At 42.2% G+C, this 21,491-nt stretch overlaps 1 protein-coding gene across 9 annotated transcripts in view; it reads right to left on the bottom strand.

Annotated features, from left to right (window-relative positions):
- LOC123519071 (CD151 antigen-like) overlaps window positions 1–21,491 on the bottom strand; it is a 202,982-nt gene that overhangs the window by 86,453 nt on the left and 95,038 nt on the right. For all 9 annotated transcript variants that reach the window (XM_045280248.1, XM_045280249.1, XM_045280254.1 and 6 more), the window contains one exon: window positions 16,591–16,633. The gene's annotated coding sequence lies outside the window, so the exon portion shown is untranslated. The remainder of the gene's footprint in view (window positions 1–16,590; window positions 16,634–21,491) is intronic.

The following is a 21,491-nucleotide window of genomic DNA, read 5'->3' as shown; positions in this document are numbered from 1 at the left end:
CACGACATTCCCCGCCATCATGACTTCCTTGCTTAGCACTGTAGCACTTTCTGGTCACCCATGAAGATGATGGGGGGAGATGTGTGCAGCCTTGACCCGCTCCTATCTCACACACACACACACACACACACACACACACACACACACACACACACACACACACACACCTGGTAGCTCAGTGGTAAGAGCGCTGGCTTCACAAGCCAGAGGACCGGGGTTCGATTCTCCGGCCGGGTGGAGATATTTGGGTGTGTCTCCTTTCACGTGTAGTCCCTGTTCACCTAGCAGTGAGTAGGTACGGGATGTAAATCAAGGAGTTGTGACCTTGTTGGCCCGGTGTGTGGTGTGTGCCTGGTTTCAGGTCTATCCGAAGATCGGAAATAATGAGCTCTGAGCTCGTTCCGTAAGGTAACGTCTGGCTGCCTCGTCAGAGACTGCAGCAGCAGATCAAACAGTGAAACACACACACACACACACACACACACACACACACACACACACACGGCAGGTAAGCACAATTTAAATGACTTCTCAGATTTCCAGGTAAACATACATAGTCAGCTTAAAATCTTTCCCGGTAAGAACTAAACAGCAGCCTTTCTTATTACTCCTCCACGACGCAATTGAGAAGCGAACCAACCACGCAGCAAACCGGACCTTCTAAAAAACATACGTGGACTGCGCAAGGTTGCCTCCGCCAGGTATCGTGCAGGTCACCGAGGTCACGGAGAGGAGGTGTGGGAGGCAAGTGTTTGGTTACCTTACACGTGATGTGCCCAGACAAAAAACAAGGTAGGCATTGCTGCACTGTCAGACCTACGCCGCCCTCAACCTTTCGTGCCAGGAATTTCTTCTCTCTTGGTCTGCTGGTAGGACTTTCTCTTCACCGGAAACTTGAAGGATTTTATTTTTCGTTAGTAGTTTTCTTCTCACTGATGGAAATGTTCTTTTGGTCCCAGACTTAGTGATTTCAGTATGGCATATTTCTACCTTTAATTCCATAGTCACACGTAATTTCTTCTTTCATATCAAAGTAATATATAAAGGAGTTGTGTTCGCTTGATGTGTGGTTTTGTCACTATATTTTTAATACATATGTATTATTTTCATATCATGGCATTTGTTTTCACTTAGATATTAGCATTACGATATATCCTTCCTTTACATTTTCCTGATTGATATTTGTTTCTGGTCTCCCACTGTCAGTATAGGATCAATCCTTGACTTCCTGCCTTCGACCAGCAACACCCCTACACAGCCTTTCTTAACTTCCCTCAAGAGCACTAAAGCCGAACTGCCACAAGATAGTGGTTCGAGATTGAAGCAAGTTTTTATTCATCCTTTAATGTGTCTTTGAAGTCAAGTCTTGCCTTTGATCCGTCCGTCTCTCAAAGGATGACTTATTCTATGAAAATTAAACAAATGTCCCTTTCACTTTTTTCCCTATACATGAGACACCCTTATCAACCTTTCTGATCGATGTGTCTTATTTCAAGTCCTACACAAGAACCCATAGCAACACACTTACACTCACACTCACACACATACACACACGCCCGGTAACTCAGTGGTTAGAGCGCTGGCTTCACAAGCCAGATGACCGGGGTTCGATTCCCCGGCCGGGTGGAGATATTTGGGTGTGTCTCCTTTCACGTGTAGCCCCTGTTCACCTAGCAGTGAGTAGGTACGTGATGTAAATCGAGGAGTTGTGACCTTGTTGTCCCGGTGTGTGGTGTGTGCCTGGTCTCAGGCCTATCCGAAGATCGGAAATAATGAGCTCTGAGCTCGTTCCGTAGGGTAACGTCTGGCTGTCTCGTCAGAGACAGCAGCAGATCAAACAGTGAACATACACACACACACACACACCTGGGGGCCGTCTTGCATGTAGCAACAGCATTATAATTCTTGCCTCCCTGGTGAATCTTAAACTAAATCAAGCAAACGACTGGAAGACAACTCAAACTAATTATGCAAGAAGTGGTGATTGTTTAAGTTTTGTTTTTGACTTTCGAATGACTAATGATGATCTAAAACTCCAACACATCGTTTCTTCTGTCATTATGAAAACTAAGCACGGTATTCTATCTCTTAGTGTCTCTCCCACAGGGTCTATAATGTTGGGAGGCACACTTCATCAAAACGTAAGCCTCCTTCCGCCTCTCTTGGCTCTTCGCCGCTCATCAGAAGGGGTCTTGTCCCCAGGGTCATTAAGGGCGGTGGACGTGGGCAAGACGGTGCAACGACCTCTTCACGGTGGGGACTCGTATCTCAAGGCCAAGACAGACACTAAACAAGAATATAATGATGTGTAACCGGCAGGGAGATAAGATGAAAGTCGTCTGTCAGAAAAAAAATGCTTCATGATTATTTTTTTTCCGATTTGACAGGAATCAGGATGTACTTATGCTGGTCAAAAAAGACTAGCTACAGAATTAGGAAGATGAGCACGAGCACATTGAAGAATCCGTTCAGGGTCTTGTTTGCCAGTTTGGTAAAAACTGGTCAAGGTCGCAGCCTCTTCATCGTCTGTTCTGATGGTCAGCAACAGAGACTGTGTGGTAAATTGTAGGAATCTATTCTGCCAACACTGAAATGAACTCTGCTATGAGTAGTCAAGTACATCGTATAATATTTACTAGTATCATGCATCATTTGAGTCACAAAATCTTCAATATCATGATAGTGAAGTGAATGGTTCCATTTCCTGTTCAAACACAGGTAAATTTTTTTTCGAGACTCTTTATATAAAGTACAATAACATCAACAGATTAATTTTTTATTCCTTTATTCGATCGATGCAATATCTCTTTCTTTACATCTCGCAATGGCCCAACTACTTGACCTACATGAAAAGAAAATGATACATAGTAATGAACCTAGCACGAGGTTGAAAGAAAAAAAATATTATATATATGTATATGTATATACATATATATATATATATATATATATATATATATATATATATATATATATATATATATATATATATATATATATATATATATATATAAATTCTTTTGACCTCGTGCTAGGTTCATTACTATGTATCATTTTCTTTTCATGTAGGTCATATATATATATATATATATATATATATATATATATATATATATATATATATATATATATATATATATATATATATATATATATATATATATATACTCGTATATAAAACATTTATTTTTGCGTTTGTGTAAGGCAATCTATTTATACAAAATCCTGTTGTTTTTTGTCGTGAACCTCTTCAGACTCCAGACAGATCGCATCTCCTCATTTCAGTGAAAGCTACTTGAAAAATATCATCGTGATTCAAGTTTCCTTAAAATATAGCCGATTTACCAAAGAAGCATAGAGTATTCAGTCTCATTACGAGACCTCTCACTACAGAAATCCCAAGTGTCATGAGTGGCGCAAGGTGTGGGTGTGTACTGAGGACGGGAGTGGTAAGGACAGGAGAGCAAACACCTGGTAAGTTATAACATACAAGCCCTACCGTGCCTTCACTTCGAGCGGAGCCGAGGCAAAGCGAGCGTTAATTGGAAAACGTAACTCTTGATGTTTAAAAGAATAGCCCAAAAAAACAATTCCGGCGCTTGAGAGAGTTGGCTCAGTGTAATTACCTGTGCACAAAGCTGCTATTGATCCTCCTGCCAGTTGTTCCCAGAGACCAGAGTTACGGAGTGTTAGTTGCCTGAACCCGATACACGACACGATGAAATGTAGATGTTGACTCGCTTTTTCTTTTTCTTTTTACTCTTCTACGACGCGTTGCAATTTCACTCACAGACACGTGAAATAAGCATCCAACACCTAAGTATCTAACAATGCAAGTTCGTGGGTCGCCTTATATTTACAGCCAAATGTGTGACCGAAACTCATTATTTGTCTTGAGATTTATTGGAGAGCTCCCTGTCGAGTCGTGATGCCCTCCTCTCGTAAACCCAGCCGTCAACACGCAATGCGCCAGGCTGCTGCGGTAACTTGAGTGGCAGGCGTCAGGCAAGCAGGGACTCGAGCAAGACACCTTTACGCTTCCCAAAGTGAAAAGGAGAGCACGCGACAACACAGCGAAATATGTACACAATGTTTATTCATCTCTTTTAATGGAAAAGATTCGGAAGTATTTTCGTTTGTTTATTTCTTCCCCTCTGCTATGCACGGCTAACTCAGATAAGAGGCTGATAGGAATATACATCTGGGTTTATACTAGTTTACGTCATTCTTCAAATTTATAGTATACAAATGCATTCTCAAATTTACGATATTTCATAGGATTCTTAAAGTATAAAATGATAAATTATACTCTGTTTTACATAATTATGCATCTGGGTTTACATTATTTCATGACATTCTTTAATTTTACACTATTCTATGACATCCTCGAGTTTGTGAAGTTTTATGAGAATTTAATATATTGGGTTCCTACATTATATTCTGGCATTCTTGATGGCTAAAAATAAGAAATATCACCAAATCAAAACATGACTTAAGTTTGATGAGAAATAGTCTCGAAGGATCACTTGAAACGACAAAGTCTTTTACTTCTTATCTTTCTTCCATGGTGCAAAAATTCCCAGCGAAAAAAAAAATCATAAAAAGTCTAATAGATAAGACTTACGAAAAGAGTGTGAGTTGGGGAAAGTTTTCACTAACACCGCCACCCTTTCCAATAAAGACCATCACTCCAAGGGAAAAGAAAGGAAAAAAAAATAACGTGCATGGAGAGGAGAGCAATGTTCTTTAGCGCCATAAACTCACTTCTCAAAAATGGAAAAAATAGGGAGAAAAAAGAACGTGCATGGGGAGAAGAGTACGCGCTTGGAAAAGAAAGAACGAACATGACGAGGAAAGAACGTGCTTGGGGAGGAAAGAACGTGCTTAGAGAGGAAAGAAGAACATGGGGAGGAGAGAACGTGTTTGGGAGGAAAGAATCTTCTTGAAGAAAAAAGAACGTGCTTGGGGAGGAAAGAACGTGCTTGGGGAGGAGAGCAATGAGCATTAACGCTCATAAAGTCACTTCAAACTGAAATTACTCATCCAATTTTTCGTGAATTCTTCCACTCTATACTTTTTAATAGAAATCAGTAATTAATCAAATTCGGGCTTTTAATTTTTCGTTGTTGTGATTGTCAAGTCTATTGATGAAAATTGTATTTTTACGTATTTTTCTTTTATCTGTTTTACTCTTAATTTTTCTTGTTAGGGAAAGTGACATGAACGTAATGAGAGAGAGAGAGAGAGAGAGAGAGAGAGAGAGAGAGAGAGAGAGAGAGAGAGAGAGAGAGAGAGAGAGAGAGAGAGTGAGAGTGGTATGAACATAAATGGACAGCGGGACAGGAACACAGATAAAAACATTTAGTCACCATAGCCGTTTATTTTATTCATTTATTTTTTTTTAGGAGCAACACGTCCGGAATACTCTATCAGGAGGGAGACACACACACACACACACACACACACACACACACACACACACACACACACACACACACACACTCACACTAATGTACACAATCGTCCGAAGTGCGCAAGAAAGGGTGCATTAGTGACTACATGGACAAAATTTATCTGCACACTAAAAGCTCCACCTGTTTCCCCGAAGAGCGGCAGAGGAGCCACAAAAATGCGGGAACTGGGAGAAAACAGGATGGTGGAGGCTGAACGTAAATGTCACCATCATAACACTATTATTCCACATGCATTCGATCTAACGTGGACATTGCTGATCAAGGTTATATCGTAATCTACCCACTATTTATTTCTCCCGATTTATGCAAAACAAGTACGTTATCTTAAGAATCGTTTTTATACTATGAAGTGTGAGCACATTGCAGTGACTGATAATTTACTTTTGTTCCCTCTTGCGGTTTAGTCACAAGGTCTATGCATCTGCCTGGTTGTCCTTGTTCTGCAGCTGCAACTTGATAAATTTGAGAAAAGTATAGTTATTTGGCCACAAGGCTTCACCAGTAAGGATTTCTAGGTTACTGCTTTAACTTCTGTCCACACTATTGCCAAACGCCGCCACCAGAGAACACCACTGTACGCTGCACGTCCATAACAGCATTTCCCTTTTCCTTTTTTTACGCTGTGTGAAGCGGACCGTAGGCTGGTTGCTTTTTCTAATGTTTTCCTAGTGGCCGCCAGCACCGCCATCTGCTCTCATAACGAGGCAGAACCTTGGCTCACTGATACACATTCTAGGACGTTATTTTTTCTTACACTGGGCTGCTGAGGGGACAGACACCACGACACAGGTATTATGCTGGCACAGGTATGCCGCACAGGTATGTTTGGCTCACGTTTACCTCTCAGTGGGGCTTCATTTCTCGCTCGCGGTGATGAAACACGATGCGTGAAGTGTGTTGTGCGATGATTTTATGTGCAATCTATTTTACATCGCCAGCCATACGTCAATTATTTCCACGTGAATTATCAAGTCATGGAAAAAAATTAACTGCATGATTAAATATTTTCCACCAGTGCTATTAGCCGACAAATATTTAAACGTTCCCTCATTTTGATTAATGTTCTATAACTATTTATCCTTTTGTTCTCACATTACATGTAAAATGTCACGATGTGTCAATAAAAACTTGCGTGGGTGAACTTTGATATCATTCAGTGACTTATTTATCTCTTACTATCATTATTATTATTATTATTATTATTATTATTATTATTATTTTTATCTTTATTTTTATTATTATTATTATTATCATTATTATTATTATTATTATTATTTTTATTATTATCATTATTACTACAATTATTATTGTTATTATTTTTATTATTATTATTATCATGTAGTAGTAGTAGTAGTAGTAGTAGTAGTAGTAGTAGTAGTAGTAGTAGTAGTAGTAGAGAACAAGCAAAATTATTAGTAGTAAAAGTAACAGGAGTAGTATTAATATTATGATTCATTTCCTCTTCATAGTACAGCGGCTTAAAATATCCACGAGAAAATAACCGTAGTGTGGTTACATAAATACGTGACAGCTACGTATGTACAAACAAGAATAAACTGTGACGAGGAGGACGTCTAATGCTCTTCAAGAGGCCAGACATAAGTACATACGTTTTTATCAAGGTTTATTTAGGCACTGTTTCCTCTTCGTGAGTGGCGGTGGCATTAACAGCCAACGCTATTACTATAAATGTGGGAGAAGTTACTGGACTCGGTGGTTCACAGGAAGTGCAGGATCAAGTAATAACACTATCAGATATCCACAGTGCAATATCCACTCAACAATTTCTTCCTTCCTTTCTCTACTTATCCTTGCTTCCGACTTCATTTTTTCTTCTTTCTTTATTCATTCCTTGCTACCGATTCTTTTCTTTTCTTCTACCTTTCTTCCTTCCTTCTTTGTATACCTTGTTACATTTCAGTAGCGTTTTATTATCTCTCGGAAGATGAGTGTGTCAGAACGTTAAAAGAAAGCAACGTATTATAATTCAACACAGCATTTCTCTACACAACTATTTCCACACATCATGAATCCTTTGTCTTGAAAAAAAGGTGCTTTTTTTTTTTTTTTGCTGAAATGTCATATTGGTACCAGAATTTCCTATCAGTACTGCAAAACACGAACTAGTTTCTAGCAGCTATAAACTATGAGCAATTACGGATATCCTTTGACAAATTATGCTACATGATTATTTCCAAATCCTGTACATAAACACCTAATTAACGGAGTCCAATTATTGTTGTTTCCGGAGAGATCAGCAGCGCTCGGGGTGTTACAACACGTGTTTTGTGCGCCACCAGTGTATTAAATCAAAGGAGTTGCCGAGAGTAGTTCCAACAAATGTGGTGTGACTATTACTCCAAACTAAAATGTAACTCTCCCCTGTTTTCGTGACAGGAAGCAACATACGATACACTTACTGTATATGGTAGCTTATATGATAATGATTTGGTTTCCAATCTATATGTGATAATCTAGAAGACGAAGGCGAACGCGAAGACGAAGACGAAAGAAGAAAAAAGAAAATAAAGAAAAAGAGAAGGAAGGAAGACAGAGAAAAAAATACAGATAAAGCTAATTAAAAGTAAACGAAGAAAACTAAACAAAATACATAAGCATTTCCTTCCCCCCAACCCCCTCCCTGGCGTGTGAGCTCTCGTGATCAATAAGGGCACCCTCGAATCACTATGAGCGAAAGCTTGACATATCGACATGTTACTTACTAGCCAAAGGTTTTCAATAATGGTTCCCTCAATAGCACGAATTATCCCATTAACTTGAAGGTAGTAAATACTCCAACACCAGGTGGGCGCTGGGAGGAAACCTGGGTACTGTATTGATTAGCTAATAACACACCAACACTTTGAAGAAATACACTTATTGGTGAAAGTGATAAAGCTAAATGTTTGATGAAAGGTTTAGAAATCTGAACTATTACGCAGCTAGATAAAGAAACAAAGGAACAGACAACAAAGAAATTTCAAAGTAAGACAGACACATAAACACAGACATTAGAATAATTTTAATTTAAATTCATCCGACTAAAAGCGATACACTCCACGCACTTTCGTAATATTCATCCCAGTTTATACATTAAAAAATTCATTCAAAGTTACTAAGTATTTATATCAGAAATTCAGCTTTAAGTATGCGGTATCTGTAAAATTTCATAGTAGTTTCGTCCCCAAGGCTCTAATGAAGGCTGGCGGCGGCTACTTTCTTCACACCCAAAGCAAGGTAATCACCTTCGACACTCGCACAAAAGGACGGGAATCAGTAGCTCCAGCAGCGCGTGTGCCACAGATGGTGCTAATTAGGACGAATGCAATCCAAGCCTCTATTATAAAAAATAGTGACACTCTCTCTCTCTCTCTCTCTCTCTCTCTCTCTCTCTCTCTCTCTATTCGACGACAGACAAAAAAATAGATACAAAATAAATAAGGAAAATCTAGTACGCAATTTAAAATCTTAACGAGATACACCTTAAGACCGCCACACCTGAGCCATACTCCCCGGTGTGTGTGTGTGTGTGTGTGTGTGTGTGTGTGTGTGTGTGTGTGTGTGTGTGTGTGTGTGTGTGTGTGTGTGTGTGTGTGTGTGTGTGTGTGTCTGCGCGCGCCACGATATCTTCTATACTTCTGCAGCTACTGTTCATCCCAGGGCACACAACGCACACTTCCATGATTCCTTTTTCCCATTAACCGGAAGAGTATGATGGTCTTAATAGCGAACCGAAGGTGACCTGTCCTGGAAGAGCTCTGAAGGACATACGAAAGCTTCTTTGACGAGGTGGAGCATCAACACTCTATATGAAAGCCGGTCTTTCTTTGTTCCCAGTCTGCGTGAACCGCGTGGGCGTGACAGTGGTCGCGGCAGCTCCGACCAACCCTGAAACAAGTCGTCTTAAGGCTCACTGTACCTTGTCTTACAAATGAAAAGGTTCGTTGGTTGCAAAGATTATATACCTTCTGCACTGGGGCGGCGGTTCACTTCTGCTTCACGCCACGGCCGTGGGAGGATACAGCAGGGCGGGGCGCCACGGCACACCACAAAGCACAGGGCCCCTTCAGTAAATTTCTACCTCACTGAGGACTTCTGAGAACGTTTACATCAATTACAGACACTAAACGGAATCTCGTGGTAAAGTTGGTAGTAAAAAAAAACCTCTAGAAAAGTGCTTTTTAGTTTAGACAGTTCTCATTGTAGGAGTTTCGTCAACAAAACTATGTTCATTATAACTTAGGCCATGTCCTTCGTAACATGAAATTCTATTCTGTTCATGTTAGCTCCGCAACATATAACGTGTTTTCTTTTATCTATATTTACTTATTCACTTGTGATTATTATTTTTGAGGCACAATCCACGCCCTCCATGAATTCATTTCCTAGTTACACTCATCTCAAAGGACCCATAAGCGATCTCCAACTGAGCGTGATTCCTGCAGCGGCGTCAGCATCCTCCATGAGCAGGAACGCGGAAGGAAGAGGAGGAGGTGGAGGAGCAGGAGAAAGAGGAAAAGGATGAGGAAGAGAAGAAGAAGAAAGAAACAAAAACAGAAGCAGAAGCAGAAGAAAAATAAGACTAACAGTGACAGCAGCAACAATAACAATAAAAACAAGAGGAAAAAAAAGATAAAGAGAACGAAAAGAAGAAGGAAGCGTAGACGAGTGGTGAGAGGAAGGAACAGGCTAGAGTTAGGTAGTGGTGGTGGTGGTATCTGCCCCGCCCCCTATTCTTGCCTTCCCGGATCACGACTTACTTACAAGTGGCGATAGCTGAGGGACGCACTCCACGACCCAGCCTTCACGCCCCACGAAGCCCAGCTAGCGATAAGAAGGATCCCTCACGCTATACTGCTCCTTCCATTATGTATTACAGCAATAAGTACTCGCCGCTAGATTTATAGGGATTGTTAAAAGAAAAGCGACAGCGGGGAGTGTATGTAGGCCACGGTGAGAGAGAGAGAGAGAGAGAGAGAGAGAGAGAGAGAGAGAGAGAGAGAGAGAGAGAGAGAGAGAGAGAGAGAGAAGCCAATTCCATACACTTCACAAGAACTCACTCAAGATCTATTTAGTTAGTATTGCAAGTAAATTTTCATGCACAAATTCCCACAGAGGGCGTCCAAGGAAAAGCATTCATGTTGGGTTAAAATACACTGACTGGCGTGTTGAAAAGGTAGGAGACGCTGCTTGCTGGGTAGATTAGGGGGCGAAAAATGTCCCGTTTTTGTGGTCCATTAGTGTGTGTGTGTGTGTGTGTGTGTGTGTGTGTGTGTGTGTGTGTGTGTGTGTGTGTGTGTGTGTGTGTGTGTGTGTGTGTAAACTTTGCCGTAATGACCATGGTGAAAAGATGAAGCGAAGAAGTAAGAGGAGGAGGAGGAGGAGGAGGAGGAGGAGGAGGAGGAGGAGGAGGAGGAGGAGGAGGAGGAGGAGGCGGAGGCGGAGGCGGAGGCGGAGGCGGAGGCGGAGGCGGAGACGGAGGCGGAGGCGGAGACGGAGACTGAGGCGAAGGAAAAGAAGATAACGACAACGACAACAGGACAAAAAAAGGAGAGGAGAGTCAAGGAAAAATGCAACAAAAGAAACAAGAACATATTCACGAAACAAAACACAAAATATAAAAATCAGCAGAAGATACAAAATATCCAAGCAAAACCCACCTCTCTCTCTCTCTCTCTCTCTCTCTCTCTCTCTCTCTCTCTCTCTCTCTCTCTCTCTCTCTCTCTCTCTCTCTCTCTCTCTCTCCACCACCACCACCACCACTACCACTAACAACATCAATCACCGCCTTCTTTGAAACTGACCAACAAAGGGTTCTTCTCGGATGCTCCCTCCCTTCCTTCAGGCATGTCGCTGCTCCGTCAAGAGAGGGTCAGCAGCCGCGGTAATGAGATTGCTGCGCCGCCTCTCAAGCACGCACCAGCATCACTAACTCGCCAAGGCTTACTTAACAGGGAGCCGGAAACCCTGCCTGACCTTGACGCTTGGGACCAGTTCAGTGTATAAGGCCACAAGCACTGTCATTATATGTATTAGGTGGATGAGGTGGACTAGTTTCCCTTCCAGTAATATTTATGAGAAAGCCACGCCATGTTCATATTTCCCCCATATCGGTTTTTGTATCAATAACTTCAATACATTCGGTGGACGGGACGGGGGCTGGTGCGAGGAAGGGACGGGAGGGTCTACGTATGCTTGATATACTTGTTCTGAGCGCTGCCTGTGGATGAAGTACCGTCAGGAGATGCGAGAGATAGATACGATATTGGTGTGAGTTATTACCCAAACTTGTTATTCAAAGCTGCTTGCATTTACGCAGATAAGAGAGACAGAATGCAAAGTATTTTGAGGTTAGATGTATGTAAGAGAGAGAGAGAGAGAGAGAGAGAGAGAGAGAGAGAGAGAGAGAGAGAGAGAGAGAGAGATTCCAATGTACGTGTGTAGCGGAGGGAGGCGGGGGAAAGGGTGTTACTGATGTGAAAATGGTTACCTACACACGGGTAATGTCAGGTGCACTTTCTCTTCTGTTTCACATTTTGCTGCAGGCCCCTCACACTCTTTTTGTTCCACCCCTTACACTACCCCTTTGTCTTCGCGTCCCTGCCTCCGTTATGCCTTTTTTTTCGTAGCTATTACCTCTTTTCTCCCTCTCCCTCTCTCTCTCTCTCTCTCTCTCTCTCTCTCTCTCTCTAGCGATACAGTCAATTAAACAATCAATAAGGAGAGACAGCTTTAATCATCAGCGTGAAGAAAAAAAAAGCTTGTCGGAAGGGAACGTCTAGAATGTGCCACTATTGAAGAACGATTCTGACGCGTTGAAATATCTCTCGCCGTCAGTAGAGAACCCATTCACTAGTTCATCAATCAATTATTACAGTGATTAAACGCATCGTTCGCCTTTAAGTCACATTACTAGCAAGGCTTACCAAGATAGTCTTCACGGATGGGAAGGAAATCTGGCTCAAGGTGCGGCATCTACATGTGTAATTATCTGCCGCAAGGTGAAGCGAGGTGAGGCAGAGATACAAGACGAGGAGAAAGGGGTCGCCAGTTGGGGAAGTGGAGGGAAAGTAGGAAAGAGGGAGCGATGATGAGGCGGCACAGGCAAAAAATGTCGACGCGACGAGGAGAAGGAAAGTAAAAAATGGGAGACATAAAGAATAGGTGTGGAATTAAGGTTCCTTGCCAAGAGAGAGAGAGAGAGAGAGAGAGAGAGAGAGAGAGAGAGAGAGAGAGAGAGAGAGAATATGTAGGAGAGCAGCGGTACGTGGTGGAAGATGGCATGAAACGGTTGGCTAGAAAGGGAGAGTGGTATGGGAGAGAGAGACTGAGGATGAACAATAACATGATCGTGGCGTTCGTACCTTAGAAGGGAGTAACGCTAAGGAAGGGACCCTCCACCTAACCAGACATTGACAGCCGCAAATCTTCATGTGTGTTTTACTTGAATTCTGAACGTTTTGGTGTCACAATAAAAGCCGGTGTTTTAATTGTTGCTGTGGGATCTCATAAGGATTGTTTTAAAAGATCACAGAGAGTATCAATTTGTTTCCCATGGGTAATTCTTTCATGAATGATATAGAATTATTCAAATAGTAAAAAACCCAGTAACTTGCACTAAAGAATTTTAAAATAGCAAGGAAAACACACCAAAATCTTTGAGAATACAGTACAAACGTTTATAAAAAGATACACATGAAACTTATGTAGAATTCTAAAAGGAATGGCAATAACTTGGAATTGTAAATTTTGGTGCGTTTTATTCCGAGAGCGATCATACACGGAAAGTCAATTCATTATAGAAACTAAAAAAATAAAACAAGGTTTGACAATCGTCCAGCCTCGTGTATGTTATCAAGCAGTCCCAAACTTCCCCGTGTATCTGAACTGCCGCCAGACTCCCGAGTGAATTGTCTCCAAACTTGGTCATGAGTTTGCAGTTCGCTGGAAGTCTTGCATGAGTGATACACTTTTTTCCACAGCTCTGCCTCTCCTTCAGACTGACGCCCGGGTGATATGAACGTGCATAAAATGAGATGCTTCATGAAGGCGAAACTGTGAAGTTGAAACATCAATAGGTTGGGGGGTAAGGGGGTGGAGAAAGAGAGAGAGAGAGAGAGAGAGAGAGAGAGAGAGAGAGAGAGAGAGAGAGAGAGAGAGAGAGAGAGAGAGAGAGGTGAGCAGGACCAGACTAAGAAATCATTTACATAGAACACACGCTCTCTCTCTCTCTCTCTCTCTCTCTCTCTCTCTCTCTCACGCACACACACACACACACACACACACACACACACACACACACACACACACACACACACACACACATATGATATAAGTTGTTCCTGTACAGTAGTGTTTGCCTTGTCTATCGAGAAACGTGACCATGAAAACATATTAATGAAGTACGTTTGAAAAGGAACACATCAAGCAATGAAGTAAAGCTTTCTCTGTGAGGGGGATATCAAGCTGTAGTCACGTAAAAAAGGCCTAGAAAGAGAAGAGAAAAAGGAGGATGAAAAGGGAATGTGAGAAAGCAGGAGAATAAAAAGGAAAAAGAGATGAGTGAAAAAGAAAAATAAGGGAATGAGAGAAAAATTAGGAGGAGGAGGAGGAGGAGGAGGAGGAGGAGGAGGAGTAAACAAAAGACGAGAAAACGAGCACGGTGGGTAAAACTTAACTCTTCGCAAAGTACCTTCAAGTACCTCCTCAAGTCCACTCTTGCTCTTTTTTCAGCCGCGGCGTAATCGTTAGCCTGACCTCGCGACCTTCCACAACAGCCATTTCTTTCCCCGAATTTAATGGTTTCTTTTTTTCCCTCTCCAACTTTTCCCTCCATTTTCAGAACTTCCACGTCGCAGTTAACATATGCAAGTTTTATTTTTCTACTGCAATTGGTTTTGTTTTGTATGATCCATGGTTCGTGAATATCATAGCTGTTGGATATCACAATCTCTTTTCCATTAATTGATACTATCCTATACTTCAGCTGCGTTCTCATAGTAAAACAAGGTAACGTTCAAGATGGTCTCGTTCTCTCACATTTAAGTCCACATTCTCTTTGGTCTTTACACGCTAAACCAACCAATTTTCTTCACAGTAAAAATTGCACAAATTCATACATACAACGGAGACAGAACGCTTTCAACCAATAAACAGACTAGCTAAAGGGACGGCGAGAGGTGTGGGTGAGGCCGAGGGCAGAAAAACGAAGGACGTCTCGAGTACAGCGAGGCAACAAGGGACAGACGGTGGGGAAACAAACAACGTCTGGTTCCGAATAACAATGTTAACCTAGCACAGAACTTCGTCCCCTGTCGGTAAGTTACAACAGTGTAGGTTTTCCTGCATCGCTTTTCTCCCTAAATGAAGAAACAAGACGAAACTGGAATCCCAAGAGTCACTAAATGGAAGTGATCTTACTGGGGCCCTTTCTTTTCTTCTTCCTTGCTTTGATTTCATTTTAACGTTGTCTTTGCTACCATAAACTCATTGCCACTTTCTGCTATCCGGCTGTGAGTGGATGTTTATTTGCTGTAGCATAAGCAAGAGTAACTTAAGCCTATGTACATATCAGGGGTTTACACGAGAGCTTTCCTACTTGTCACGGAAATACCAGCGTTTATCTCCTTGGGTTTTTCTTAATAATGTTCATATTATACACATATATACATTCAATCACGTACACATACATACACAATTACCTTCCTAGCCTATACAAGGACATTCATCTAGAACACCTTAGGCCAAATCCTTTGTCTTATCTCAAGTTCGGATGGAGGCAAACACACTTCATATTTATCCTACCCAAAGCTCTTATAATCGTTCTTGTCTCTCTCAAGGCCACCATCCTAACTTATCTTTATGCCCAAACATGTTCCTGTGACGTCAGCTGGAGTGTAGCCGCGTTGGATTTCATTACGCAGCGGGTGTGTCCTGTTCTCATACTCTACGCCTATCACAGTATAAAAAGAAACACACATCGTAAGACTGACTCCATGCTCGTCCCGCACTGTGACACTCCACCTGGTTCCGTTGAGAAACAAGGGTATAAAATAATTTCAGGTAGTATCCAGCCCACGCACCAAATCCTTACAAAGCCTCCTGTCCTCTGGCAACGATTTAATACGGTGCAGTAACTTCAAGGCAGGATCCGAAGAGCAATGGTTTTATGACACAACACTCGTATCCTGCTGTATTTCTGCTACTCCACGCCTTCACTGAAATCAAATAGTTATTCACTACACCAAGTGATGAACACAGTCTATCTTGGTTTATATAGGGTATATAATCTCGCGTTCTTGTGCCACTTCGCATCCCTTGACGTTGCTCTATATCTGAGCTTATCTAAGAGCATCTCGTACATCTTAATTAATGATCCCTATCTCCACCTTCCATTGTCTCTCTGATAAGCCCGCCTGACCTTTACCATATAAACACATTCTCCCTTCCACCCTCATCCCTTCCCCTCCACCATTTTTCCTTCTCCCCCTCTCCCTTCCTCCCCATTTTCTTTCTAACTTCTTCCCTTTTTTTCGATTTCCATCCTGCCTTAACTCACTCCCTCGTTACTTCACTACTCTCACGCTCCTGCCCCTTTGCCCTCAGGTCGCCCCACCACCCACGCCTCTGACACAGCCACCACTTCCCGTCACGACCCACCACGACTTTCTAGCAAACTACAACCAACAGCACGGAGGCGGAGTCGTCTTGCTGCCGGGGCGGGGGACGAACAAGCGAGGAAGAAGCGAACGCGTGACACACCACCGCAGATTTACGAGTGTCTTGCACGAGGGACGCCCCACAAGGAAGCGTTAATTGCCTGCGATCGCGTAATTGCAGGAACTTTTCTCTTTCCTCTCACATTCTGGAATGGGATCAATAACCAGCATCAAGTATTACGGAAGGATTCATTACACTCTTACCATCTCGTGCTGTAACGCTGATGCTTGCCTAACAACACATTAGTCCTCTCGCTTTGAAAACACGGACCCTCATTTACGGGGAGACACAGGATGTAGGCGACACAAAGAGACATTACTAAGAACTCGTGGGCGGCAAAGAGACTGCTCATGCTCAAAGGGAAGGCAGCTTAATGTAGCCTTGAGAGAGACCTTACCTGTGGCAATGGTGGGCGTCGCTTCCTCAGTGAATGTTGCAGTCTGTGGGAGAGAGAAAGGGACAGGAATTAGGCGACACCCTGTGGTGGTGGTGGTGGTAGTAGTGGTGTGGTGGTGGTGTTAATGTTGCTTTTCTCTACATTGTGTTAATGGAAAATGGTCCGGGGGCTGCAATAATAGTAAGTGCAGCCAATAAAATACCTTAAAGTACACACAAACACACACACACACACACACACACACACACACACACACACACACACACACACACACACACACACACACAAACACACACACACATCTGTGTCCCGCCAACAAAAAGAACAAGTAGCTGGTGGAGATACGGACAGCTCTTTGCCATTCCCCGCGTACACTGACAGGCCGTTCATCACCAGACGGAGAGATATTCCAACACATCACCTGTTAGTCGATCAGAACAAGATAGATTTACCGGCGCCCACATCCCCCACTTCCCTCAACTCCTTCATAGTGTTTTTTTCCTCTTTCTCCCCTCCTCTTTTGCTATCTGTCTTCCCCTATTCTTCATGTCAACCCGGCTTCTGTTTATCCTCCGCGCGACACACAGCCGGTGGTGAGGGAGGGGCGGCGGCGGCGGATGATGAGGGGGCTTGTCAAAGACTCTGGTTTAGCCCGCAAGGCACGACGAGAAAATATCAGCGGGCACTATACATCAATGCACTGGACGTCCCCTCGCCGCATCGCCACACGAGCTGCCCCACAACAAAGGCGAGCCAATGGACGAGGCAGGTTTTCAGCGTCAATACAAAAGGGAACTTCAATAAAACACCTGAGCATTCCGGCTGACACAGGACCGCTCAAACACAACGCAACAACACAACACATCCGACCCACCCACCCACTCGCACGCACACACGCACTCACACACGACCACACCAACAAACGTGCTCACTTTCCTCTCTCAAATGAAAAATAGTACTCTTAGTCACGCTCGCTACTTCCATTCATTATCGTCGTTCTAGTCTCCTCTCTCCATTTTTACTCTTATCCTCTCCTCTTGCTTGTTTCATTATCTAATTATTCAACTCTCTCTCTCTCTCTCTCTCTCTCTCTCTCTCTCTCTCTCTCTCTCTCTCTCTCTCTCTCTCTCTCTCTCTCTCTCTCTGCTTATTATGTAATTCCTCTGACTTAGATTTCCTGCTGTGAACGAAGCACCAACTCGCGAACAAACAATCCATCTATCCAGCCACCAGAGAGGACCAGTTTCATTAGGACACGCACTATGATAACGCGCTTTCCTCTACTTAAATTTTTACGGGAAGAATTGATGCACACTCTCCCATGTAATAAAAATGACGAGTAGCAGGCAAATAATGACACCTAGAAACTAAAACAACACACTACACTGGACCAACAAGGCTGAGTGGGTTATATTTTTCCCCGGCATTATTTCCACCTACACGGGAGGACCGTCAGGACGCTAAAATTATAACCCTCGCTGTTCTTGCTGTCTCTAGTTTCCGTCACACTTGTTTGCGAGCACCATTCATTTTTTACAAAGAGGACCACCTCGTCTCTTTTCTTTGTCGACGAGCTGCCTCCTGGCGGTGGCCTGCGTCCCCTTCCATACTCAGACGCTTCTTCAATTTTCCCTAAGGCTGAAGTGTAGCCGTGGCAGCGTCACGACAAGGCCTTTCTGTCCTAGTGACTCTTGGCTCCCTCCCTCCACAGCTCAGGAGTCCACCCCAGTCCACCCCAGCCTACCTGATCCTATCTACGTTTTTTTTTTTTCCCCCTTCTCCATCTTCCAACATTTGTGAGATAAAACTGACGTCGACATCTGACAGATTCGTTTTTCTTTTTTTCTTTCATATATATATATATATATATATATATATATATATATATATATATATATATATATATATATATATATATATATATATATATATATATCGTTTACCTTTTATTCAGTGAGAATATAACATTTCATTTGTATTCATGTTTCTATTTATACTATGTCGTTGTGGGAGCTCTCAGTCGACTGTACTATCATCCTGTTCACCCCACCACTCATTTTTCTCTTCTTTTTATTTTGTTCTCTGGCGATATATTTCTTATTTCTCATCACCATCTACTTTTTTTTTTTTCTCGTCTCACTTTTATCTCTTCTCCCCTTCCCTCTCTGACTCGAGAACGACTATCATCAATTTTCCCACCACACACTTTGTCCTCAACATTTACTGCTCTCTCTCTCTCTCTCTCTCTCTCTCTCTCTCTCTCTCTCTCTCTCTCTCTCTCTCTCTCTCTCGCATACTAATAAGCACTCCTGTACAATAGCAATCCTCATAATTATGTTCCCAGAATGGCCCCTTGTTATGATCTATTATGCAAAAGTTTTCAGGTCTCATTAAAATTTCGAATTATGAAATCTGACCATCATATTTCTTCCTGAAAATGTATAAACGAACGAAGACAAAGCGGAACTTGAATAGAATAAAAAACTGTCTCTCTCTCTCTCTCTCTCTCTCTCTCTCTCTCTCTCTCTCTCTCTCTCTATATATATATATATATATATATATATATATATATATATATATATATATATATATATATATATATATATATATATATATATATATATATATATATATATATATATATCCTCTCCTCTCCTCTCCTCTCTCTCTCTCTCTCTCTCTCTCTCTCTCTCTCTCTCTCTCTCTCTCACTATAGACTATAAAATCCAGAAGAGGAATCTTTTCGGGTCCTTGTGTAGGAATTTCTTTAATGTGGCTGAAGGAATCGTTTGGATATCCATAGTTGTAGCAATCCTTTGAATGTAGGTGTAGGTATCTTTCGGTTGTGAGTTTAAGAATCTTCTGAGTGAAGGTTTAAGAATCTTTTGGAGCAGGTGTAGCAGTGGCGCGGAATTTTTAATCTGACAGGTGCTTCCCAAACTTGCTTTCTTGGAAGTGAGCCGCAAGATAAAGTTACGGCTTAATAGGCAACACACTACTACGTGGGGAGGATTTCAACTTCCGCTTGGCCTAATTTTCTTTCCTCTGAATACACTCCAAAACTTTTCTCAGTAATATTCATGTTATCTTAATCTTATTTTTTTTCTTTTTTTCCTTTTTATCTCCTCCTCAAAAGCCATTTAAATGATAAAAATAATTTCTTCTGAACACACACACGCACACACACAACACAAGGTAGAATCACAAGCCACACCAGTGACCTTATCATGTCCATCTTCCATCAGATTTTCATTACAAAAAAAAATCACAACAAACATGTCTGATGTACGCACCTTTTTTTTGTCATTACCAGCAAACCTGCCTTTCTTATCTAGGCGATGGATGTCCACTACTTACAGTAAATTCAGTTACAAACGAGGTCCTAACGCACTGCCATTCCTCACCCGTCTATCTTCCTTATCTGTATTACCTGCTGCTCGCTTCCTCCCTTCACTCTTACATGCCTTCGCCTTCCTTCATTCTTACCTTCTTTTTTTATTTATTTATTTATACCATGTGGGCTTTTCACGGGAGTTTATGGGTACCTCCTATCTCAAAGCCCACCTGCTAGGATACCGTTGCCCCGAGTGAGGAAGCCCAACCTACACTCGGACCGTGGACAGGATTCGAACCTGTGCGCTTGGAGACCCCTCGGACCCCAAAGCGCGCATGATTTCACTGTACCACGTTGGCCTAAAACTCAGACGCTTGCGAAAGGACAGGAGTGCTTTTCCTATTTCTTGGTTGAATTAAAAACTGCAGTTACTTTTGAACTTTCTAGCTATCTCTACCGAGGCAGACGTGTGTGTGTGTGTGTGTGTGTGTGTGTGTGTGTGTGTGTGTGTGTGTGTGTGAAATTTTAAGCGCTCGACCAGCCTCCACTTGTGTACTCGTAAATGTAATGTAAAAGTTGTATGTATGCTTGTATACGTCTCCTAAGTGCTTGTCTGCGCCCTCACATCTTCATACTCGCTCACCATAAAATATTTCCCAACCCTTTGCACACATGGTATTTTCTCACACAGCTATTCTCTCTCTCTCTCTCTCTCTCTCTCTCTCTCTCTCTCTCTCTCTCTCTCTCTCTCTCTCTCTCTCTCTCTCATATAAATCTTCTCTTTTTCTTACTTTCTTATCCTCCTACTCCTGACCTCATTCTCTTTCTCTCTCTCTCTCTCTCTCTCTCTCTCTCTCTCTCTCTCTCTCTCTCTCTCTCTCTCTCTCTGTTCAGCGTATTCGAGGTACACATCTCATTTATTCTTCATGGGCATATAGTATAAAACTCGCGGACAGGTGGCAGCACTGAAGTAAGTGATGCATGGTTATCCTGCAACAAATGACTCCCACACTGCGAGGTAAAGGATGCTGAAGGGGGATACTGTGCCGTAGAATAGAAGGAAGAGGAAGATATAAATTGTGGGTATTTGCAGAGGTGATACTTTACTAGAGAATGAAAGGCAAAGGGTGAAACGTAAGATGTGTGGCAAAGAAAAGAGATATTGTACTGTGGAATAAGATACAAAGGTTGGTGAAATTTTAGGTAGATTAAGAGTTGAGAAAGAGAGGAAGAATCTTTGTGCTTCATTCTGAGGACTTGGAGGTAAGTAACTTGGAAATTGCTTGCTTGGTTTCTTTTCTTCTCTCTCTCTCTCTCTCTCTCTCTCTCTCTCTCTCTCTCTCTCTCTCTCTCTCTCTCTTGTAAAATTAACAGTGGTGATTCGTATTTTTCTCTGTTGTGCTCGTTAGTATGCTTGGAAGTGGCGTCGTAAGTGTTGTTGTCGTTGATGTCATTGTGGTGGTGGTGGTGGTGGTGGTGGTGGTGGTGGTGGTGGTGTAGTGATAGTAGTATTGTTGCTGTTGTTGTTGCTTTGGTGGTGATAGATTTTTGTTATTGTTAGTGTTGT

The sequence above is a fragment of the Portunus trituberculatus genome, chromosome 44 (assembly GCF_017591435.1).
Source record: "Portunus trituberculatus isolate SZX2019 chromosome 44, ASM1759143v1, whole genome shotgun sequence".
Lineage (NCBI taxonomy): Eukaryota > Metazoa > Arthropoda > Malacostraca > Decapoda > Portunidae > Portunus > Portunus trituberculatus.
This window is presented reverse-complemented; position numbering and strand designations above follow the sequence as displayed.